This window comes from Mirounga angustirostris, unplaced genomic scaffold (assembly GCF_029215605.1).
Source record: "Mirounga angustirostris isolate CCGP_5_RB_7025 unplaced genomic scaffold, mMirAng1.0.hap1 SCAF_11, whole genome shotgun sequence".
In the NCBI taxonomy this organism is placed as follows: Eukaryota; Metazoa; Chordata; class Mammalia; order Carnivora; family Phocidae; genus Mirounga; species Mirounga angustirostris.
Window position 1 is genome coordinate 108,124,214 of NW_026991719.1, and position 26,473 is coordinate 108,150,686.

General features: G+C 38.5%; 1 long non-coding RNA gene and 1 pseudogene across 2 annotated transcripts in view; both read right to left on the minus strand.

The window, feature by feature from the left end:
• LOC123839239 (uncharacterized) overlaps positions 1 to 26,473 on the minus strand; it is a 167,911-nt gene that overhangs the window by 122,048 nt on the left and 19,390 nt on the right. The gene's annotated exons all lie outside the window — the stretch shown is intronic.
• On the minus strand, positions 7,591 to 9,253 carry LOC123839341 (10 kDa heat shock protein, mitochondrial-like; annotated as a pseudogene).

The following is a 26,473-nucleotide window of genomic DNA, read 5'->3' on the forward strand; positions in this document are numbered from 1 at the left end:
ACCAATGAAGGCCTCTTGCCCTGGGTTTTTCTTTGTAGAAAGATTTTTGAATACTAATTCCATCTCTTTACTTGTTATAGTTATTCAGATTTCCTATTTCTTCTACAGTCAGTTCTAGTCTTTCATGTCTTTCTTACAGTTTGTCCATTTCATGTACATTACACAGTTTGTTGGCATCGGGCTGCTCATAGTATTCTCTTTAATCCTTTTTGTTTCAGCAATGTTCCCCCTGATGTCCCTCATTCATTCTTGATTTGAGTAATTTGAATTGTCTTTTTTCTTGATCAATCTAGCTAAAGGTTTGACAATCTTGTTGATATTTTCAAAGGACCACTTTTAGTGTCATTGGTTTTTGTCAGTCATTTATCTAATCTCTATTTTATTTCTGCTCTAATCTTTATTTCTTTATACTCAATGTAGTTTAGTTTGCTCTTCTTTTTACAGTTTCTTAAGGTTAAAGGTTAAGTTATTGATTTGAGAGTATGTTCTTTTTTAATATAGTCATTTACAGCCATAAATCTCCTTCTAAGCACTGCTTTAGGTGCATTCCATAAGATTTTGTACATTGCATTTTTATTTTCTGATCATAATTTGGCCATTAAGGTTATTGGAGTTTGTATAGTACATGCTGGAAGGCTGGTTTGTGCAAGCACACCCTGAATGTCCCTGTTAATCACTATCTTGGGAATGTAGAGATCTTGTCCTCCCTCAATATTCCTATCAGGCAGAATATGTAGAAGAATGTGTTGTTCTGCATTCAAGGTCAGGGTCTCAGGGATAGCCAACCCAAAGCCTCTCCCTTAGACAATGTCCAGATGGCAGGCTTTGATCTCCTTGGAACACTGGCTGTACAAGGAGGAGAAGGGCTACAGATGCTAAGTTGCTACATTATAAAAGCTTCCTGCATGTAGATTCTAGCAGTGGATTTCTGCATCACTGTTTCTGGGTCATTTCTTTGGTCCCACCAGACCATCACCCAACCCTGGCTTAGAGCCGGCAAGGGTATGGCTACACAGAGTTCTCTTGTATATGAGGAGTCATCTTTTTCTTGCTTCTTTCAAGATCTTTCTCTTTGTCTCTCAACATTTTGACTGTGATGTATTGGTAAAGGAAATTTATAACTCTTTTAATGTTTGTGGGCCCTGTTCCTGGACTCCCAGGGAAGCTATACTTTAACTTTTACCAAGGTCAGAATGACTTCACCAGACTTCAGAGCATGGGCTCTATTTCTGCCCCAAGCACACATTGTACATCTGTTTCATTAGCAGATAACCTAAAAAAAAAAATTTCAAACTAAAGATAAGAATAAAAATCTCCCTAAATTCCATTCCCATACCTCCAGAGCCTGTAACCTTGTACATACTAAAAGCATAAGATAAAGTTTGTAATTTTCTGGAATGTCCTCTGTCATGATAATTTATAACTCTTGATGTAACAACAACAACAACAAAAACATATATAACCCTATATTAAACATTCCTTCTCTGGAGCACTCTCTTCTTTGCCCAGATTATGTATCCCAGGCAGCTGTCCTCACTTGGGCTCAACTAAAACTCTCTTCCTTTTTTTAGAAATTCTAAAAAGTTTGTTCATTTTGTGTCGACAGTACCTAGCTGTGGATCTCTTCGTGTTTTTCCTACTTAGGAGTTTGTTGACCTTCTTGGTATGTAGGTTAATGTTTTCATCAAGTTTAGAGTTTTTAGTCATTATTTTATCATGGGTTTTTTCTGTATCTTTTTCTCCTCTCCTTCTGGTACTTCTACTATGTGTATGTTGGTACACTTAATGGTACTTAATGGTGTCTCACATTTCTCTGAGGTCCTGTTCATTTCCTTCTATCTTTTCTCTCTCTTCAGATTGCATAATCTCTATTGATCTATCTTTACATTTCCCCATTCATTCTTCTGCCAGCTCAAATCTACTGTTAAATTATTCTAGTGAATTTTTCATTTCAGTGAGTGTGCTTTTCAACTCGTTTCCCTTTGGATCTTTTTTATAATTTCCCTTTACTGATATTCTCTCTGATGAGACATTGTCATCGCACCTTCTTTTAATTCTTTAAACATGGTTTTAGTTCTTTTAACATACTTATTACACCTGCTTTGAAGATTTTGCCTAATGGGTCCAACATCTGGGCCCATGCCAAGGTAGTTTCTCACGCCTGCTTTTTTTCCCTACAAATGGATTACACTTCCCTGTTTGTTTCCATGTCTTTAATTTTTGATGAAAACTGAACATGTTCATAATATTTTGTATCAATTCTGGATACTGATCCCTCACACATAGACTTGGGCTACTTATTGTTGTTTATTTTTCACTTTGTTTGGTGCCTTGGCTAGACTAGTTCAGTGAAGTTGATTCCTCCAGCAGTGCACAGCCTGTAACGTCACTCCCCCAAAGGCTCAGCCTTGGGCACACACATAGTCATCCTAGGATGACAGCAGTCTTAGCTAGGCTGTCAGTCTCTTTCACTTCTTTGTTAAGCTGTCTGCCCTTGGTGGTATCACACTTAGCAGCAAGTCTCCACTAACTGCCCACTGATCTATTCTTTAAAATGATTCCCTGGGGCATAAATTACTACACAGTGGGATGCCTTTAATTTCAGGCCTCCTTCCAGGAGTAATTTTTAAGAAAAGACCACTGAGGTTTTTTCTTGTCCCAGGAGAGTGCGCTTCTTAGCTCTCTTTTCCTTAATTGCTTGCCACCAAAAATCTCCTTTGTTTTTGACACTATCTTTAGGTGTGACATTCCCTACACTCTGTTCCAAATAAAGCTGGTCAACTTGGGGAGAGCTTCAAAGCTCTCTATTCTTACAACTCATCTCCCCCACTAAGCAAAATCTCTGAGCCACTGCTCCAGAGCTAACAGCAGGAATAGGGCCTACTTCTCTTGGAGTAACCCCTTCCTCCACATCATTCTATCTATACACTATCTTGCATTTTTATTACACATCACCAGATTGCATATAATAATAAACAAAGGTGATCTGTTTATTGTCTGTTTCCTCCCAATAAAAGAGAAAATCCTCAAGGGAGAGACTGTGTTCATAGAATGGAATAGGTGCTCAATAACGATTTATTAAATGAATAAATGAACTCTGTAAAAAATCATCCATTTCCTCTCGTCTTTCAAATACAATGACAAAAAAATTTCTAGAGGAAACCACATCACTTTTACCTTTCCTGTATGTGTAGTTATTCTATTTTCTCATTTTTTAAAATTTTTAACAGCTTAATCGAGGAAAATTTGCATACCGTAATATTCACTCATTATAAGTATAAAACTCAAATGAATTCCAGTAAATTTATAGTTATACACCTACCACAATCTAGTTTTAGATCATTTCAATCACCTAAAAGTTTCCTTATATCTGCAATTAATTTGCAACTTGCAAAATTAATCTGTAATTAAATTTGAAATTAATTTGCAAAATTTGCGATTGCTTTCTCACTCCCAACTCCATCCATTCACAAACATATATCTGTTTTCTGTCTCTATAACTTTGCCTTGTTTTGACATTTCATAAAACGGAATCATACAATATGCTTTCTTTTGAATTGGGCTTTTTTTACTTAGTGAAACATTTCTGAGGTTCATCCATGTTGTAATATTTATTAGTAGTTCATCCCTTTTATTGTTGACTAATATTCCATTAGAGGAATATACCACATTTTGGTTATCTATATACCTGGTGATAGACATTAGATTGTTTAGTTTGTGGCTACTCTAAATAATATTGCTATGAAAATTCGTGTATACCCTTGTGTGGACATATATTTTCATTTCTTATGGGTAGATACCTTCAAGGTGACTAGAAGGGCCATATCCTAAACTTATAGTTTTTTATTATTTTTTTAAAAATTGAGATATAATTGACATATAACATTGTGTAAGTTTAAGGTGTACAATGTATTGGTTTCATATATTTATATATTGCAACTGGATTACCACTGCAGCATTAGCTAACACCTCTGTCATGACACATCATCACCATTTCTTTTTTTGTGGTGAGAACAATTAAGATCTAGCCTCTTAGCAACTTTGAAGTTTATAATACTGTACTGTTGACTATAGTAACTATGTGTAGTGTAAGCCTGGGACAGGTTTTTTTGTTTGCTCGTTTGTTTGTTGTAATGCAAGTGCTAATATTGCGCTTGTGATTAATGAGGCATCCACTTCAAAGACGGCTATCTCAAACACATTGCAATCCACAAGACTAGAGAAAGAGCCAGGCTGCCCCACTCCTGAAGTTCTTTTGTTTTAGAAATCTTTGGTTGACTTAAATAATTGAGTTTGGCCACTTCCCAAGCTTTAATTCCTGCTCTTGTTTAAAACTCAATGAATAATGAACCAGAGAAACTCTAGGCCTCCACCCTGGACCTCAATAAAAGCAGAACCCCAAGTCCATGCTCACTCACACTCTCTCTTCTCTCCTCCTCTTTCATCAAGTCCTCGCTGTGTAGCCTCAGGCACACTGTATACCCTTCAGGAATTGTAAATAACATACCTATTTTTTTCCCAGAGTTTCTTGATGGTCATTGCTGCAGTGCATCTTGCAATCATGCTAAGAACCACAAGGGCCTGTCCAGCCACAGCATTGGTTCCAAAGGGAAGATGTCTGTGGGGGCTTGCCATGGTCCCACGTGAGTGCCCCCAGGAATTTCTAACCAATAGCATCACTATCAATACGGCTGAGACCAGCATGAAAGACTATGCTGTGCATTCAATTTCCTGAACTTATTTCTCTGAGTTGCAAGCTTGTACCCTTAAACAACATCTCCCCAATTCCCCAACCAGCCAATCTATAGTAACCACCATTCTACTGTTTTCATGAGTTTGGCCACATAGAAGTTACATCATACAGTATTTGTCTTTCTCTGACTAATCTCACTTGGCATAATGCCCTCAAGGTCCATCCATGTTCTCACAATTAGCAGGATGTCCTTCTTTCTCATGGCTTAAAATTTCTACATCTTTATCTATTTATCCTTTGGGGGACCCTTAAATTGTTTCCATATCTTGTCTATTGTGAGCAATGCTACAATGAACATGGGTGTGCAGATATCACTTAGATATATCTGAAGAAGAAATACCTTCTGAAGAAATTGAAATCAGCCTATTGAGAGTGATATACCCAGGAAGGGGACTGATGAATAATATGGTCATTCAATTCTTAATTTTTTGAGGAACTGTCATACTATTTTCAATAGTGGCTAGACCATTTTACTTTCCCACCAACAGTATAGAAGAGTTCCCTTGTCTCCACATCCTTGCCAACATTTTTATCTCTTGTCTTTTTGATAACAGCCATCCTGACTGGTATAAGGTGATATCTCATTGTGGTTTGGATTTTCCTTTCCATGATGACTAGTAATGTTAAGCATGTTTTCATACACCTATTAGTTATTTGTATGTCTTTAGAAAAATATCTATTCAGGTCCTTTGTCAATTTTCTAATTGGATTATTTCCTTTTTTTTTTAATTTTGCTATTGAGTTGTATGAGTTTTTAGTATTTTGGATATTAACCCCTTAGCAGATATATGGTTTGTGAATACTTTCTCCCATTCTGTAGGTTGCCTTTTCAATGTATTGTTTCCTTTGCTGCTCAGCAGCTCTTTAATTTCATGTAGTCCCACTTGTTTTAGTTTTTGTGTCCTACATTTTCTCTCTAAAGAAATAGTCAAGCCATTTTCCAAAGTGCCAATATAATTTTATATTCCCACCAGCATGTATGAGATCCAGTTTCTCTACACCCTCAACAATACTTGTAATTATCTATTTTAAAATTATAGCTATTCCAGAGGCACCTGGGTGGCTCAGTCGGTTAAGCATTCAGGATGCTTAAGGAAGCAAGCACTTGCACTGGCTAGAACATTTCAGGTCATGATCTCATGGGCTGTGAGATTAAGCCCTGTGTTGGGCTCTGCACTCAGCAGGGAGTCTGCTTGAAGATTCTCTCCCCACTGCCCCTCACTCGCTCATATGTTCTCTCTCTCAAATAAATAAATAAGTGCCAGAGGCTGGAAAAAAATCATTAAAAATAAATAAAATAAATAAAATTATAACCATTCTTTTTTTTTCTTTAAAGAATTTATTTATTCATTTGACAGAGAGAGAGAGAAAGCACAAGCAGGCAGAGTAGCAGGCAGAAGCAGAGGGAGAAGCAGGCTCCCCGCTGAGCAAGGAGCCCGATATGGGGCTCAATCCCAGGACCCTGGGATCATGACCTGAGCCAAAGGCAGACACTTAACCAACTGAGCCACCCAGGCGCCCCAATTATAACCATTCTACTGGATCTGTGGTGGCATAATATTGTGGTTTCCATTTACATTTTCCTAATAACTAGTGAACTTTGAGCATATTTTCATGTATTTATTAGCTAGAAATATATCTTCTTTAGTAAAATATTTAAATTATTTGCCCATTACTATGGACTGGATTTTTTTTAAAAGATTTTAATTATTTATGATATGAGGAATTTGAGAAACAAAACAGAGGATCATAGGGGAAGGGAGGAAAAAATGAAACAAGATGAAACCAGAGAGGGAGACAAACCATAAGAGACTCTTAATCTCAGGAAACAAACTGAGGGTTGCTGGAGTGGTGAGGGGTGGATGGGGGGCTGGATGATGGACATTGGGGAGGGTATGTGCTACGGTGAGTACTGTGAACTGTGTAAGACTGATGAATCCTAGACGTGTACCTCTGAAACAAATAATACATTATATATTTAAAAAAAAGAAGAAGATAGTAGGAAGGAAAAAATGAAGATTCTCCCTGCTGAGTGCAGAGCCCAACACAGGGCTTATTTATTTCTAACAGTTCTGGAGGCTGGCAAGTCCAAGATCAAGACACTGCAAATCTGGCATCTGGTGACAGCCCTCTTCCTGGCTTGTAGAGGGCTACCTTGTCATTATATCCTCACATGGCCAAGAGAGATATCATTTCTTTTGTGTCTTTTTTTAAGATTTTATTTATTTATTTGAGAGAGAGAGAGAGTGCAAGAGCGCACAAGTTGGGGAAAGGGGCAGACAGGGGGGAAGCAGACTCCTCACTGAGCAGGGAGCCCAGTGTGGGGCCCAATCCCAGGACCCTAAGATCATGAGCTGAGCCAAAGACATGCTTAACCGACTGAGCCACCCAGGCACCCTCTTGTGTGTCTTACAAGGGCACAAATCCTTTCATGAGGGCTCCACCCTCATGATGTAATTACTTCCCAACAGCTCCATCTCCAGATACCATCAAGTGGAGATTAGGCTTCAATATATAAATTTGGGGGGGGGGGGGAAGTATTCAGTCCAGGGACTCCCTCTGCCTGCTGCTCTCCCTGCTTGTGCTCTCTCTCTCTCTGACAAATAAATAAATATTTTTTTATTATGTTATGTTAGTCTCCATACATTACATCATTAGTTTTTGATGTAGTGTTCCATGATTCATTGTTTGCGTATAACACCCAGTGCTCCATGCAGTACGTGCCCTCCCTAATACCCATCACTGGGCTCACCCATCCCCCCACACCCCTCTCCTCTAAAACTCTCAGATTATTTCCCAGAGTCCATAGTCTTTCATGGTTCATCTTCCCCTCTGATTTCCCCCGCTTCAGTTCTCTCTTCCTTCTCCTAATGTCCTCCATGTTATTCCTTATGTTCCACAAATAAGTGAAACCATATGATAATTGTTTTTCTGTTTGACTTATTTCACTTAGCATAATTTCCTCCAGTTCCATCCATGTTGATGCAAATGTTGGGCATTCATCCTTTCTGATGGCTGAGTAGTATTCCATTGTATATATGGACCACATCTTCTTTATGCATTCATCTGTTGAAGGGCATCTCGGCTCCTTCCAGTTTGGCTATTGCAGACATTGCTGCTATGAACATTGGGGTGCATATGGCCCTTCTTTTCACTACATCTGTGTCTTTGGGGTAAACACCCAGGAGTGCAATTGCTGGGTCATAGGGTAGCTCTATTTTTAAATTTTTGAGGCACCTCCACACAGTTTTCCAAAGTGGCTGTACCAACTTGCATTCCCACCAACAGTGTAAGAGGGTTCCCCTTTCTCCACAACCTCTCCAACTTTTGTTGTTTCTTGCCTTGTCAATTTTTGCCATTCTAACTGGTGTAAGGTGGTATCTCAATGTGGTTTTGATTTGAATTTCCCTGATGGCTAATGATGATGAACATTTTTTCATGTGTCTATTAGCCATTTGTATATCTTCTTTGGAGAAGTGTCTGTTCATGTCTTCTGCCCTTTTTTTATTTTTCATTTATGCATTTTTATTTGCTAATGTTTATATCAGTACACTAAAACTAAATTTTAGAGACACTGGATATCATTAGTTTGAATACCATTAGTTTATTATAAAAGAGAGACATGAAAATTATTTACATGATGAAAGATTTCACTTCACTGGAATGGACAGCTTCACTTCATGCCATTTTAATAATGATTTCAGTCCACATACATTCCGAGAATGTCACCATCTCTAAATAAGAAATAATCCTTGTCATCTAGAACTACTTTGGTGCCTCCATATTCTGGGAGAAGGACTTCATCTCCAGCTTTCACACTAACTGGTTGAATCTCTCCACCCTTTCTTTTAGAGCCCAATCCAACAGCTACACTGTTGCTTGCAATACTTTTCCTTGAGATTTTTCTGAAAGCATAATACCTCCTTTGGTTACAGTTTCAGCTGCACTCCTTTCAACTAAAACTTGGTCAAAGAGGGGAAGAAACTTTCTAAACACCTGCCCTGCCATGACTCTGGCTGCCGCAGTTCATACTCTGCTCTGGAGCTGCTGCCACTGCAAGGCTCTTCTGCCCATTTTTTGATGTGAACGGCCTAAATGCTCCCATGAAACGGCATGGGGTTGCAGATTGGATAAAAAGACAGGACCCATCCATATGCGGTCTACAAGAGACTCATTTTGAACCTAAAGATACATCCAGACTGAAAGTGGAGGGATGGAGATCCATCTTCCATGCCAGCGGACCTCAAAAGAAAGCTGGGATAGCAATTCTCATATCAGACAAATTAGATTTTAAGCTAAAGACTGTAATTAGAGACACAGAAAGACACTATATCATTCTTAAAGGGTCTATCCAACAAGAGGATCTAACAACTGTAAATATCTATGCCCCCAGCATGGGAGCAACCATCTACATAAGCCAACTGTTAACCAAAATAAAGAGTCATATTGATAATAATATGTTAATTGTAGGAGACCTCAATACTCCACTCTCAGCAATGGACAGATCATCTAAGCAGAAAATCAACAAGGAAACAAGAGCTTTGAATGATACATTGGGCCAGATGGACCTCATAGATATTTACAGAACATTCCACCCTAAAACAACAGAATACTCATTCTTCTCGAACGCACATGGAACTTTCTCCAGAATAGACCACATACTGGGTCACAAATCAGGTCTCAACCTATACCAAAAGACTGAGATTATTCCCTGCATATTCTCAGACCATAATGCTTTGAAACTAGAACTCAATCACAAGAAAAAATTTGGAAGAAATTCAAACATTTGGAAGCTAAAGACCATCCTGCTTAAGAATGTTTGGGTCGGGGTGCCTGGGTGGCTCAGTCGTTAAGTGTCTGCCTTAGGCTCAGGTCATGATCCCAGGGTTCTGGGATCAAGCCTCGCATCGGGCTCCCCGCTCAGCGGGAAGCCTGCTTCTCCCTCTCCCTCTCCCTCTCCCCCTGCTTGTGTCCCCCCCTTGCTGTGTCTCTCTCTGTCAAATAAATAAATAAAATCTTAAAAAAAAAAATGTTTGGGTCAACCAGGAAATCAAAGAAGAACTTAAACAATTCATGGAAATCAATGAAAATGAAAACATATCAGTCCAAAACCTATGGGATACTGCAAAGGCAGTCCTAAGGGGGAAATACATAGCCATCCACGCCTCACTCAAAAAAATAGAAAAATCCTGAATACACAAATTAACTTTACACCTTAAAGAACTGGAGAAAGAACAACAAATAAAGCCTAAGCCATGCACCAGAAGAGAAATAATTAAGATTAGAGCAGAGATCAATGAATTAGAAACCAGAAATACAGTAGAGCAGATCAACGAAACTAGAAGCTGGTTCTTTGAAAGAATTAATAAGACCGATAAACCACTGGCCAGACTTATCCAAAAGAAAAGAGAAAGGACCCAAATTAATAAAATTATGAATGAAAAGGGAGAGATCATGACTAACACCAAGGAAATAGAAACAATTATCAGAAATTATTGTCAACAAATACATGCTGATAGAAGTCTTTAAAGCTATAAATTTCTTTCTAAATGCTGCCTTAGTTTCCAAATATTTTATAATTTTCTTTATGATTTCTTCCTTATCAGTTATTTAGTAAGCTGTTGTATAATTCCCAAATATTTATGGATATCCTATGATTCTTTTTTTAATTTTAAATTTATTTCCATTGTGATCACAGAATATACTTTGCATGACTTCAATCTTTAAGAATTCTGAGCCTTATTTTTTAGTCCGTAAAGAATGTTCCATGTGTAATTGAAAAGAATGTATATGCTGCAGGCTTTGTGTGGTAAGTTAGGTCAAGTTAGTTGATGTTGTTTGTATATGCTATCTTCTTGATTTTCTGTCTAGTTCTTCCAATTATTGAGAATGAGGTATCAAAATACCTCACTATTTTTTTTTAAACAGTTTTATTTACTTATCTGACAGAGAGAGAGACAGCGAGAGAGGGAACAGAAGCAGGGGGAGTAGGAGAGGGAGAAGCAGGCTTCCCAATGTGGGGCTCGATCCCAGGACCTGAGCCAAAGGCAGACGCTTAATGACTGAGCCACCCAGGCACCCCAAAATACCTCACTATTATTGTTGATCTATCTATTCCTCATTTTACTTCTGCCACTTTTTGCTTTGCATATTTCGTTAGATATGTATACATTTATAATTGTTATATCTTCCTTTTGTATTGACTTTATTCTCATTATGTAACTTCCCTCTTTGTGTTTCATAATATTTCTTGTCTTGAAGTCCTGTCTTTTTTTAAAAAAAGATCTTATTTATTTGAGAGAGAGAGCACACAAGTGGGGGAGAGGGGCAGAAGGAGAGGGAGAAACAGACTCCCCACTGAGCAGGAAGCCTGACACAGGGCTCAATCTCAGGACCCTGGGCCACCCAGGTGCCCCTCAAAGTCTTGTCTTAAATCCATTTCTTCAAAGATTACTATAAACACACCAACCCTATTACAGTTATCAGCGACATCATATATATTTTTATGTCCTTTCACTCCAACCTATTCGTATCTTTGAATTTAATGCCTCCTGTAAACAGCACATACTTGGATCTTACTTTTTATCCAGTCTAATAATATCTGCCTTTTAATTTGTATGTTTAGTCATTAAAATTTAACGTACTTATTGATATAGTTGGATTTCAGTTTGCCACTTTGCTATTTGTTTTCTGTCTTACTGCCCTTTTTGTTGCTCTATTCTACCTTCATTGCCTTCATTTATGCTCACTATTTTTACATGTACCATTTTAATTTCTCTTTTAAATCTTTTTTTAGGATTTTTTTTCAGTAACCTCTACATCCAGTTTGCGTCTTGAACTCACAACCCTGAGATTAAGAGTCACACGGTCTACCAACTGAGCCAGCTGGGAGCCCCTTAATTTCTCTTTTAATTTTGAACTATATATTTCAGTTAGTCTCTTAGTGGTTGTTCTAATACAGTATGTATTTGAACCTATAAAAATAGCCATCAGATTAATACTAACTTCCAGTAAAATGGAGAAACTTTCCTTCTATACAGTTCTATCCCCCCGAACTTTTGTACTTATATTACATCAATATATGATATATAGCCAACAATACAGTATAATAATTATTGCTTTATATGGTTTTGTGTCTTTTAAATTATTGAAGAGAAAAAAATATCGAGTTTGTTACATCAATCCAGCTATTTACTATTTCCTGTGTTCTTGATTTCTCCTGGATTCAAGTCACCATCTACAGTCATTTCCTTTCAGCCTGAAAGACTTCCTTTGGTATTTATTATAATACAGGTCTGCTAGCACAGAATTCTCCCAGTCAGTATTTATCTAGGAAGGTCTTTATTTCACTTTGGTAGAACCCTCTTATTGATGGAGCTAAGCAGGAGGTGGATGAGAAGAGTGAGGTGGATGAGAAGAGTCCAGGCCAGAGTAACACAGATTCCAACATTTCTTACCCAAAGACTAACATTCTTGAATGCTTTTAGTTGATTTCCAGAGCACAGAAATGGTTGTTTTTGTCAATTTTATACAGCTTTGTAGTTGTTCCTTGGAGAGAAAATTTTCTAATATCCTCACTTGGCCAGGGCTAGAAGTGCCTTTTTCAAAGTTAAAATTGCCTATTTAAGGAAGCCTAACTTTGAATCATATTTTATGAATATTAATCATTTTATTTCTTAATCATACTTACAATGGGTTGTTATATTTTACTGCTGTCTTCGAAGAATCAAATTGGAATTCATTTATTATTTCTATTGCATTTTTGGCTTTCTGTCTTTTTGACTTGATTTTTATAATGACTAACCCAACCCTTCCATTTGGGGGAGGGGGCTCTTTGTTTATTAACATTTAGTAAAATAAGTTCACTATTTTCTGTTTTCTTTCTTTATTTTTTTAAAAGATTTTACTTATTTATTTGCCAGAGAGCAGGAGAGTACAAGCAGAGGGAGCGGCAGGCAGAGGGAGAAGCAGGCTCCCTGTTGAGCAGGGAGTCCCATGCAGGACTCAATCCCAGGACCCGGGGATCATGACCCGAGCGGAAGGCAGACACTTAACCAACTGGGCCACCCAGGCATCCCTGTCTTATTTCTTTAATTAAAAAAGACCTATAATGGTATGTAGATGAAAACTTTCCTTTATGTTTATTTTTTAAATTTTTTTTAAGTAGGCTCCACACCCAACATAGTGCTCGAACTCACAACCCTGAGATCAAGAGTTGCAGGCTTTACGGACTGAGCCAGCAGCCAGGTGCCTGGAAAACTTTCCTTTGAGTAAAGCATCTAAATAGTAAAATTTGACTTGATATCTTTTTTCTTTAATTCCTTCCAAGATGTTATGTAAGTTCCCTTTTTATTTCCTATTTGAGTCAAAGGAAATCTAAACCATGTTACTTAATTTCATATTAGGTAAGATTTGGTAACTTTTCACTGATTATTTCTAAAGTTATTGGTCAATGGACACTATAGACTACAAAATACCTATTTTGATATAGTAAATGATTTTTGTGCCAAACAAATGTTATATAAATATTCTAAGAAATTATTAAAAATTCTCATTCTCTAATTGTGGGAATATAAGATGTTATGTTTAATAAGTAATTTATGTTTATTGACCAAGTAATTCAATTCTGTCTTCTACAAGAACCTAAAGATTGGTGTATATGTAATGCAAAAGAATCAGAAGTGAATATCCATGAATCTAATCAGTGCTTATTTTAAACTGGTCCATTTATATCAGTGATTTTCTTTTTTGCGGAGCATTCCTTTATTTTCTCAATCCATTTACAAATAAAGGGTATTTTCTACTCAAAAAATGGCAACACAGATCAATAAATAATAAAGAAAAGATCCTAAAGTACAGAAGGAAGAAAAAGGTATTTAATGAAATTGGAAAGTACTTCTGTTGCAATCTTAAAGGAGACCCACAGCAAGTATACACTACATTTAAAAACATATCTATTATGAAAGGAATGTACAGAAATGTGTCACTCCATGTGAAATATTGTTTTGAATATAGTGAAGACCACTAACTAGGCCCTATTGTTGCACTTAGTAACAGTTTGCTTCCCATAAAAAGAAAGTATCAGAGCTTGGTAACAAAATGAAATCAGAATCTCTGAAAGCCTCAGAAGTAAGGGGGATGTCTAGAGATACCCTCTTCTAAGGTAACTTCTAACATTTTCTTCTCTTTGTTAAAAGTGGATGTTTCAGACTTAGCCATTGAGGCAGAAAACATGATGCTAAGGGAAAATACTGGATATAAAATGCTAAATGAAGAAAAGTGGAAATGCATAGGCTAGATAAAGTAGAAATTTAATTTCTGAAAGACAAAGATGTCTGATGAGGGTGAGTGACTTAAGGTCTCAGTTTGATTTCAAATGGAAAAAAGTTAAAAAAAGAAGCCCAAAATGAAGTCATTTGCACCCCACCCCCAAGACAGCAAACCAAGATTCAATTGTAGTTTCAACTTACCTCAGGAATGTGACCTTTCAACATTCAAACTCAAATTCCAGATCAGCACTAGTGAGATCATCTGCATGATAAAAACTCTGCCAGTCTCTCTTCCTCCTCCCCACAAAGAAGATGTCCTAGACTCAAAAAAATTCTTTCTTTTCTTTTGCTAATAACTTCCTTGCCACACCCACCTGCCTATAAAAAACCTTCCATTTTGTACAACTCCTCAGACTATTTCTCTACTTGCTAGATGGGATGATACCTGATTCATGAGTCACTTAATAAGCCCAACTAGATTTTCACATTTACTCAGTTGAATTTTGCTTTTCAGCAAAACTGAAAGCAAAAATGCAGCACTGTGAGCGAGTTTCCTCAAATTGGACAAAATGCTAAAAAGCCATGTTTCCTGGTGCCTTTGTCTATTGGTGGTGTGTTTTCAGACTGGAAGGGCAAGAGAAGGACTGGCAGCAGGAATTGTTTTTGTATCTGGAGCACTACTGCCATCATGAGGAAATAGTTTCAAAACATCCCAAGTTGTCACAGCGTTCTTCCCATGAGGCCAACCAGTTAACAAAGGTCCTACTTATGAGGAAGTAGAACAGGCTTGAGTTCCAAGCTGGACTTCTTGCCTATTCTCATAAGGCCTAACAAGACACCTGGACATTGGCAGTTATCTGGACGTAGAACCTGGAGACCTGGAGAATGAGGGGGTTGCAGTGAGCTAGCGGCTTCCAGGAGGTTCAGGCATAGAGTCACGGGGCAGGACTTATTATTCAAGGGCAAGACTAGAAGAATCCAAAGAAAAATGTTGGCTCTTGTGGGCATTTGTCTCCTATTCTCTAGGTTCTACGTTCAGATACATCCAGTTAGCAGGCTTAAACATGGTGTCCCTAAGCTATGGTGCTTAGGTCCCTTGTGGCTGAAGTGTCAGAGTAAGATGAACAAGCTTGTTTCAAGGGAAGTTTAGCAGCATTTGGTACGATTGCTATGGATCTCAGATCACACAAAATTCTGGAGCCCCACTGCCTGATTAGGAGTAGAGGCTAAGCCATTGAGTCTAATTTAGGCTAGTTGAAGAAAAAAAAAAGACCTACCCCAGGTGGAATTGTGATTTTTCAAGTTATCACAAGACGGGAGGGCACAAAAGTATTTATTGGCTTTTCCAGAGGAAATCAAAGTCCATCATAGGGGCTCCAGCAGCTCCCCTCTGGATCCCTGCCAACAATGTTCCACTTTAGCATACTAATGATTTTGAATGAGAAGTTACTTAAGAAACAGCCAGTGTCAAAAGAACATTCTGACTCCCCTTTGTCTCCAGAAATCAAGAAAAAATCAACTATGTGAAAGGTATCCTCCCTGTAGGATACCAGGTTAAGAGACATCCCTATCACCAAAGATAAAAATTTAGAGCCAAGAAGGCTGTAAAAACAAACTTTGTTACTTAACTACTCCAGTCCAAATTCTCTTTAGAATTCCTTATAATTGAAACTCCTGATCATGTTTTCTTTGTCCTGTCAATTCCTCACAGATTTATTGTCTTTGTATAAAAAGTATAAAAACTGCCTGACTGGTCATTTCTTTAGTTCTCAATTTCATTATTGGGCCTCTGTGAGCACATAATTAAACTTATGTTTCCCTATTAATCTTTCTCATGTCAATTTAGTTCTTATACCAGCTGGAAGAATCTTGAAGGGCATAGTAAAAATTTTCCTCCCCAACACCTTGAAGTCTGCAACCACTAATCCCATTATACCAATGTTCTCTCTTCTCTGGTTTATAGCTGGTTGGAGACAAAGATGTCTCATAGGCTTGTCTTGTGATACCTGAGATTAGATGAAGACTCCCATCAAGTTTTTTATCTAGGCCTGAGAAATCAGCTACACATCTATTGTAGCTGCTTCCTCCTAGACTTAAAAGTTTTTCCTGGTCTTCCTCTCCATCTAGCCATCCCATTTAGGTGTGTGCATCTGTTCTGCTAGCCAAAGTTACACTGGGCTCTAGTATTTTGTGTGGTCTGTGATCCATAAGCATATCAGATGTTCCTAAACTTCCCTTGGAACAAGCTTGTCCATCTTACTCTGACACTTCAGCCACAAGGGACCTAAGCACCATAGCTTAGGGACACCATGTCAAAGCCTGCTAACTCTTGCTGCAAGGGGCAAGAACAGGAGACAAATGCCCACAAGAGCCTACATTTGTCTTTGGGTGGATTCTTCTAGTCTTGCCCTTGGAAACTAAGTCCTGCCCCGTGACTTCCTATGCCTGGACCTCCTGGAAGCCGCTAGCTCATTGCAGCGCCTGCATTCTCCAGGTCTCTAGGTTCTACATCCAGATACTGCCAATGTCCGGGTGTCTTGTTAGGCCTTAGGAGAGTAGGCAAGAGGTCCAGCTTGGAACTCAAGCCTGTTCTACTTCCTCATAGGTCAGACATTCCTTAACTGGTGGCCTCAAGGGAAAGACACTGTAACAACTTGGGATGTTTTGAAACTATTTCCTCACGATGGCAGTAGTGCTCCAGATATGCCAACAGGCCCTGTCCTCAGAGAACTCTTCCCCCGCCCTTCTAGTCCAAAAAAACGCCACAAAAAGACAAAAGAACCAAGAAACATGGTAGCTAGCTAGTTGTCTGGTTTGAGGAAACTTGCTCACACTGCCACACTTTTGCTTTTATTTTCTATATGAAATGAAACTGAGACTGAAAACCACCTACCATCATCAGGCACCTTCTTCTGTCAGAAATGACATTTCCACCCAACCTTGTCTAGGCTGGTCTGCTTCACTTCTCTCAGTTTTACAAGTCCAGTGTTTTCCATGGCATCATATTTTCTTCTTCAAGGGATAAATGGGGGGGGGGGGGGTTGCCTGGGTGGCTCAGTCAGTTAAGCTTTGGCACAGGATATGTCTCAAGGTCCTGGTATCAAGCCCCACCTAGAGCTCTCTGCTCAGTGGGGAGTCTGCTTCTCCCTCTTCTGCTGCCCCTCCCCCTCCCCTGCTCACACACCTGTGTGCTCTCTTGTTCTCTCTCAAATAATAAAATCTTTTTTTAAAAAAAGGGATAAATTGGGTACAGTCAGGCATAAAAAGGAAAGAAGTTTGCCTGAAGGCTGGAGATCTCAAGCCAACAATTCAAAACTTCCAGTGGTCTTTGACCTGGATCACCTCCCAGACAACCTGCGAGTACTTCTTCATTTTGTCACTTTTTGTGTTGAACTGTAGACAACCATTGGCATAAGCCATAAAAGGAGGGACCAGACAATTGTCATTACTGCATGCCATACACAGCATGACACATACACCTACATATGTATAAATCCCAAATAGAGGTCACTCAGAGTTTTATCTCAGGACTTCCTCATTTAACATTAGGACAGTCTTTCCCATACCATTAAACATTCAATTAGTTCCTGTGACTTTATGGTGTTTTTGTGTATGTTTCTACGTGTTACACTTCATTTCTTAGATGTAGGATTATAATATTTTCTCCTTAGTAAACTAAGGAATAGTGCATCCAAAGATCCAGAAAATAACCAATGTGATGATCAAGAACTTAAAAAAAAAAAAATCTTAAAACCTGTTAAGACAACTGATAACATGTTGGATTATTTATATCTTACATCAATACATATGCTTCCAGATTTAGTTTCACACATATAAAAAAATCTGTACTAAAATTGGATTTATATATTACACTGTGGTTTGGATCAGACCAGGTGTTTACTCTGAGGGGAATGAATTCACATGTTACCAGTTAAAAACCTTGTTTTTCAGTATTTCAAGCCTACATTATATATATGATGCAAATTACATATATAGATATGCAAACACTTGAAACATACCCTCAAAAGATTGATTTGCAAAGTTAGATATTAGGATCTAAGTACATGAGATGTTTTGTTTGAATTGTTACATATACAATCTAACGTGCTTCTGGCTCTCTAAAACACAGGTTTATGTGTTTCATTCAATGTTACCACATATGTTAGATGTAGAGTAAAATACACTTTACTTTGCCACTTCTCTGACCTACTATCAGCAAACTTTTATGGTTAGATCCTCAAAGTCCAACAGTTTGCTTTTCTCCCTAAATCACACCTGGGAATGTCTCTGCCTATCAGGACAAAGACCATGGAATTCCGGCTTTGTAAAGGCTAAAGGGAATATCTGGTGTACCTCAACTGAACTGATCCATAAGCAACCAGAATGATGGATCAATTCCCCCCCCCCACACACACACATATTATCCATGCTTACAAAGGAAATATCAATAAAACTTGGCTCTACCACTCTGGACTTCAGTAAGTGGGACTGCCTTATGCTTACAGGAACTACTAGGTATATGGCCTAGACTAAAAAAGTCTGCAAAGAATGAACACAACAGTCTTGAGCCTAAAGAATTCCAGGACTAAGAACAACTACATTTCTAGCTTCCGATATGGGACACTCTCCCCACACATATGGCTGTACTCTTCCAAGAAAACAATCACGTCAAACTACTCCTCCGTAGGAGGCAGTCCAGCTCCTCTGGTCCAGACTCTATGGCTGAAGTAGGAGGGGAAGGTTAGAGGTCATTTCTCTCATTTACAGGAAATGAGGTAAGTTTCCCAAAGGATCTCTGAGGACCTCAGAGCGGCTAATTGGCACCAATGATGATGGTGAGCTGTGCACTCACCACCAGTGAACTCAACCGTGACCACCCTACAAGTGAGGCTACCACAAAAGCTCCTTCTCTTTCTCCATATTGACAGAAGCAGACTTTTCAAAGTGGAATGCTTGCCTGGGTCATCAGAGCCAGCAGAGGCCATACCTGAAACAGATCTTGAACCACTGGAAAGTCACAGCAGAGCACCAGGCCAACATTATTTCCTTTCTTTAAGAATTCAGATACTGACATAACAGAGTGAGAAGAACACCACAAGGGGAGAGGCACCCCTGAAATTGTAGCCACCCTTCTCGACTGGACAATGATGAGTCATGAGGCATCTGGAGGTCTCCAAACCAAAAGGCTGGATATCTTGTCAGGTCACTGAGGAATTTTCCATCAGGAAGTATGTATGAAGCTGGCACAGAGAAGAACACTAACTAGTATGAGGTAAAGAATGGTTTCCTCAGGCCTAAATGCTGCCATCCTTCTCAGGGGAATACCGCCCAAAAAACACCACCTCGCTGCTCTCCTTGCAAGAGCTCGATGACATCAGAGTCCTGTCAGGAGAAAGGAATCAACCCTGGACCTCACCGTGAGCCGGCAGAGCCACCCGAGCGGCTAGCTGGTGGGCTCAGATAATCCCTCAAGGCCTTCCATCCCATTTGTAGTTTTCATCGACTCGAGCAACTGCAGTCTCCTAGAAGAGGCCCTGGCCCACACTGGCACGTCAGTGTACCCCCATTCCTTCGATACAGGCCCTTCTTGCTCCAGACAAGTCTTACTCTAGACGTCTGGTAGGCCTCAACTCCATCAATGACTTTGGCTACACAGGGTGCCTGGCGGTGGCCTGTGCTCTGTCACTGCCCTCGCAGTGGGCCCAGACCCACCAACACAGGGACAGCCAGCCTGCCTAAACCCCCAAAGTGCATATTCTCAAGACAACAGCTCCCGAGGCCTGCACTTGGCTGAAGCCTTGGCCCACACTGTTAGGCAACGCGGGCCCCGCCTCCCTACTTCCTGTGCTTGGACTTCCTGGCAGCTGCTGGCTGGATGCTGGCCTCTAACCTAGCAGATGCCACACTAAGACCCTGACTTTGGCCACTTCTCCTGCCAGGCCGCAGAGAATGAGGTACGGAGGCCAGGCTTGGGTCCAGAGCCTGCTCAGCGTTCCACTGGCCTGCAATCCCCCAACTGCGTGGCCTTGCGGGAAGGAACCACGCGCGGCTTGGGGTTGATCAAACTATTTCCGCACGATGGCAGTATTGCCCCAGAAAAGCCAAGTAGCCCTGCTGCCGAGCATTCTTCTCCCGCCCTTAGAGTTTCAAAAAAAACACCATGGAGCTATAGACACCAGAAAATATGGCCGCCTTGAATCTTGCTCAGTTTGTTCATTCTCTTAGCATTTTGCTTTTGGTTTCCATTAGGTATCAGAGTTCTGAGACACCTACCCTCATTGGGCATCTTCTCTTTTCCAGATTTCAATTTCAACTTGAACAAATTTATATAATAAGTATATGGCATAATACATGTATTTTAACAGATAATACAATGATTTGTCAAATATATTAACATATTATATACTATAGTGTATCATTATATATCATATATACTGATATATTAACATATCATATAATTATGTATATTACAGTGACTTTTCCAGTATTTATTTTATTGATTTATACATTCCACTGAAGTCGGAGAAGATACTTTGTATGATTTTAATTTTTTCAAATTTGGGGGGATTTTAAAAAATTGGGTGAGACTTGTATTCTGGTCTAACATTCCATCTATTCTGGAGAAAAGATCCATGCATACTTGAGAAATGTTCACATTCTCTATTTCCATAACTATCTTCAGCCTAGGTCTTCTATCCCATATTTCCAATGGGTTTTGAAGTCTCCATCTAGTTTTGTAGAACTCATTTTTCCTTTTAGTTTGGTTCAGTTTTTGCTTCATAAATTTTGGAATGCTGGTAAAGGGCTGGTGTTTATAACTCTTACATCTTCATGATATATTGAAACTGTATCAATATATAATGTCCTTCCTTCTCTCAGCAAAGAATTGTAGGTTTAAAGTCTATTATGTCAGGGGCCCCTAAGTGGCTCAGTTCGTTGAGCCTCTGACTCAATTTCTGCTCAGGTCATGATCTCCGAGTGTGGAGCCTGCTTGTCCCTCTCCCTCTGCTCTTCCTCCTGGTCAGACAAGCTCTGTCTCTCTCTCTCTCTCTCTCTCTCAAACAAATGAAGAAATAAAATCTTATAAAAAAAATAATAAAGTATTATGTCCGGTATTATCTCTCTTTTGATTACTATTTGCATAGAATGTTTTTTATCATTTTATTCTTAACCTATGTGCAAACAGAATGTAAAAAGGAGTCTCTTTTAGACAGCATATAGTTAGATCATATTTTCCTAAATCCATTCTCCCAATATCTGCCTTTGAATTGCAGATTTTAATCTATTTACATTTAAAGTAATTACTGGTAAGGAAAGACTACTGCCATTTTGCTATTTTTTTCTCTATGTCTTATATTTTTTCTCAATTCCTCAGTTAGTACATTCTTTTGTGATTGATTTTTTCTATTCCTTTCTCATTTCCTTCTCTGTATTTAAAATGTTTTCTTTAATGTTTACCCTGGGGAATACAATTACTATCTTAACAGTATAACCATCATTTTGCTTAAATAACAAGTAGTTTTTATACTACCTATAAACCTGGTCATTTAGACAGCTTCAACATCTTTTAGGTTATTTTCACAAATTACATCTTCAAACATTGTGGGCCCAGTTAATTACTGTTTGTGTACTTGCCTTTTAAGTCATATACAAAACAAATGGAGTTACAAAACAAAATACAATACTTCTGGCTTTTATATGTATCTTTGTAGCTACCTTTATTGCTCTTTGCTTTTTATCTGCTCTTTATCTTTTCATACAGCTTTGAGTTACTGTCTACAGAGTATTCATTCCACCTTGGAGGACTCTCTTCTGTGTTTCTGGTAGGGGAAGTCTTCTAGTAACAAACTGTCTGTTTTTCTTTTTTAGGAATGTCTTAGTTTCGTTGGGGTTGTTGAAAGCTTGTCATGCTGGGTATGGAATCCTTGGTTGACAGGATTGGGGTTTTTTCCTCTTAGAATTTTAAATATGTTCTCTAAATGTCTTGGCTTCCATGATTTCTGAAGAGAAACCAACTGTAATCTTATTGAGGATACCTTGCATATGAATGAGGCTATCTTGACGCTTTCAAATTTCTTGCTTCATCTGTGGATTTTGCCAGTTTGATTATAATATGGATCATCTTTGTTTTTCTCTTACAGTTTGTTGAGCTTCTTGGATGTGTACATTGGCCATTATTTCTTCAACTATTCATCCTTCCCCTTTATCTCTCCCCACCTTTTCCAATTCATATCATGTGGATTTCTCTAATCTTGTCCACACTGGGTGGAAAACAAGGCTTTACCCAGGACTTCCTGTGCAGGACCTCCTGGCAGCTACTGATTCAGTTCTAGCATTTCTCTCTCCAAGTTGTACACCAAGATCTCAGCAATGTTGAACTCTCTTGTAATACATAGAGAACACAAGGGAGTAAGGGTGCCTGGGTGGCTCAGTCGGTTAAGGTCTACCTTGGGCTCAGGTCATGATCCCAGGGTCAGGGTCCTGGGATCCAGCCCTGCATCAGGCTCCCTGCTCAGTAGGGAGCCTGCTTCTCCCTCTCCTTCTGCTTGCTGCTCCCCCTGCTTCTACTCTCTCTCTGTCAAATAAATAGAATAAAATCTTAAAAAGAAAAAAAAAAAAAAAAGAACATAAGGGAGGCCTAGCTTAGGTCCAAGCCTGTTGTAACTCTGCATAGGCCTGACCTTCAACTTTTGGCCAAAAAGGAAGTTGTAACGGTTTATGCTGTTTTCAAACTATTTCCTAATGATTGCTCCAGATATGAAAAGAAAAAAAAAATAGCCTTGGCTTTGAGTTCTCATCTCCCACCCCCTTCCAGTCTGAAAAAAATGCCAGTAAGAGACAAAGTCACCAGGAAACATAGCTGCCTTAAATTTTGCCCAGTTTTAAGATGCACTGTTGTTCTTTGCTTTGGTTGCCATCTGAAATCAAAACTGAGGTTTTAAGCTACCCACCCTCATCTCCTTTTGCAAGAACTCAATTTCAAGTTGACCTAGTTCTGCTCTTCTTCATATCAGCTTTACATTTCATGCATTTTCCCAATTATCAAGTAGTTGAGGGCAAGTCTCAAGGAGGCAGGCATACAAGGAATAACAAAATTCTGAAAATTCCAGGGCAGGATTAGTGCATTTCTAGGCAACGACAACAATTGCTAACAATTACTGAGCACTTAAAATGTACCAGTGAATATTTGAAGGATCTTGATAAAGATTCTTACATTGATTCTTTACAATGTCCCTCTAGACCAGTTAATAAATAAACAAAGGTAGAAGGGAAAGTTTAAGTAACTTATCAAAGGTCACAGAGCTAATAAAAGTTAGAGACAAATTTTAAAAATCACATTAGCCTGACTTCAGAGCTCACACTATTAAGCCCTATGGAGGCAAGCTGTAAGCCCACTTCTGAGGCACTCTGAGGAAGCCTCCCAACTTTTCCTAGTTTTCTTGTGTTCTCTGAGCCTCAAGTGCCGGGAAAGCTCAGGTAACAAATTCAGTTTCTATCTTGGATTTTTGGCATATAGGAACAATAGGGAGAAATAAGTCAGACTTATTTGACCTTCAATCATTAGTCCACCTGTTTCTTAGGTCAAGCCCTTTCCACAATCTGTTGTTTTTCACTAGAAGCCTTGAAACTTTGCAAAGTCCCCCTCAGCTGATTTTCTTTTACTTAAGCAGCCCAAGGGAGAAATTCCCAGAAAAGACACATACTCAGCCACCTGTAGATCCAACAACTCACTTGGCTGAGAAAGAACAGATAAATTGGAATTGGAAATGAAGAATGGAGCCACATTCACATCCCAATTTTTCAAGAGTCAGAAAAATACTGACATTGCTTAATTGCATATATGGATGCATGTGTGTTGATATTATTTCTGTATTTTTCCGTATGCTATTGAAGATGAGCATAATTTGATACCCCAAAATATGCCTCTTTGGCATAATGATTATTTATTTATTTTTTTTTTTTTGGTAGAAACAGACAGGAGGGGCGCCTGGGTGGCTCAGTCAGTTAAGTGTCTGCCTTCAGTTCAGGTCATGATCCTAGGGTCCTGGGATGGAGCCCTGAGTGAGGCTCCCTGCTCAGCGAGAAGTCTGCTTCTCTCTCTCTCTCTCTCTCTCTCTCTCTCTCTCTCCCTCTGCTCCTCCCCTCCACTCATGCTTGCTCTCTCTCAAATAAAGAAATAAAAAATCTTAAAAAAAAATAGACAGGAGAGAAACCCTAAAAACCAAGTTGAAGTTACCCTTTTGTAAAACACGTTTACATTTATAAGGAAAATCACCATTTGTAAGGGTGTCTTTATTGCTATACCAGTAAGAGGGGTCTGACTCAATCTCTAAACTCTTATCAATGAACAAGATGAGGCTTAAATCTGCATAACAACCATACTCTTGTTTACTGTGCTTTTCCTGGTAAACATAACTGACTCCCTACCCCCAACAACTTTTCTCTTTAGCCGAAGGTGGTATTTAAGGTGATGGCTTTGGCCATTTCAGGGAGTTACTCAATTTTCCTGGGTCTCTCCCATGTATGCAGGTGGTATATATGTTATTAAACTTTTTTTTCCTCTCTTTTCTATGACAGGGTTGTCTCAGCCACAAACCTAGACGGCAAGATGGAAATTTTTTTTTTTCTCCCTACACTATTATGGTATTCATTCTGGCTATTTACCAAATATTTCCATTACTCCTCCGGGATACATGTAGAAAAATGAAGAGTGTGCAAAGAAAAGGAAATTAAGTGAGCAAGAAAAAAGAATTACAACATACATTATTATCCAAGTTATATTTAAAGAAAAAACACACACAGATTATGGTAATATTTTAGGTCACTTTGTGTTCACTTATCAGAATTCCATATTAACTAAATATTTCATACAGAAAAAAGGTTATATTTCATAAATAGAAAGTTTTTGTTCATATTTTTAAATCATACTTTGTGATAACAAACGTATACTACAAAAATGCTCATAAGATACAAAAAAGCTATAAAATGAAAAATATATGCAAGAAAATAAACAATTATAAACATGTATGTATATATGTAAATTTAAATGTATCAAGATATTTAGGTAAATACAAAACATGATAAGGAAATTATAAAGATGTGGTCAGTGTTTCCCTCAAGACTGTGGAATTATAAATAGGGTGAACATTCTTCTTATGTCACATTTAAAGTCACAGTTTACAGCAGTTGTCCAACTTGAAAAATAAACAATGTAATCTTACACAATTTATATTCTCTACTTAATTATCCAATTCCTTACTAAAAATGCACCATTCCTATTTTTTATTGAAGTATATTTGACATACAATATTATATTAGCTTCAGGTGTATGACAATAATTCAACAAATCATATATGTAACAAAATGCTCACTGTGATCAGCATAGTTAGCATATATTAGCAAACAAAGTTATTACAACATTATTGACTATGTTCCCTATGCTAGTACTTTTCATTCCTGTAACTTTTTTTAAATAACTGGAAGTTTGTACCTCTTAATCCCCTTCACCTGTTTCACGCAATCCCCCAACCCCCTACCAACTGGCAACCACTAGTTTGTTCTATGTATTTATGAGTCTATTTCAATTTTCCTGTTTGTTCATTTGTTTTGTTTTCTAGATTATATTTAAAAGTGAAAACATGGTATTTGTCTTTTGCTGTCTGACTTACTGCACTTAGCGTAATACCCTTTAGGTCCATCCATGTTGTCACAAATGACAAGATTTTGTTCTTTATTATAGCTGAGAAATACTATGCTATTCTTCACCCATTCATCTATCAATGGACATGTAGTTTAGGTTGCCTGGGTGGCTCAGATGGTTAAGCATCTGCCTTCGGCTCAGGTCATGATCCCACGGTCCTGGGATTGAGTCCCACATCGGGCTCCCTGCTCAGAAGGGGGCCTGCTTCTTCCTCTCCCTCTGCTGCTCCCCCTGCTTGTGCTCTTTTGCTCTCTCTGTCAAATAAATAAAATCCTTTAAAAAAAAAAATGGACATGTAGTTTGATTCTATATATTGGCTATTGTAAGTAATGTGGCAATAAACATAGAACTACATATATCTCCTTGAATTAGTGCTCTGGTTTCTTCAGGTAAATACACAGAAGTGGAATTACTGGGCTTTATGGTATTTCTATTTTTAATTTTTTGAGGAAACTTCATACTGTTTTCCATAGTGGTAACACCAATTCCCATTCCCACCAACAGTACATAAGGGTTCCCCTTTTTCCACATCCTTGCCAAAACTTGTTCTTTCTTCTCTTTTTGTTACTAGACATTCTGCTTGGTGTGAAGTCATATCTCATTGTGGTTTTGATTTGCATTTCCCTGATGATTAGTGAATTTGTGCATTTTTTTTAAAGCCTCTGTTGGCCACCTGAATGTCCTATTCAGGTCCTCTGCCTGTTTTTAATTGGATTATTTAGATTTTGGTGTTGAGTTTTCTGAGTTCTT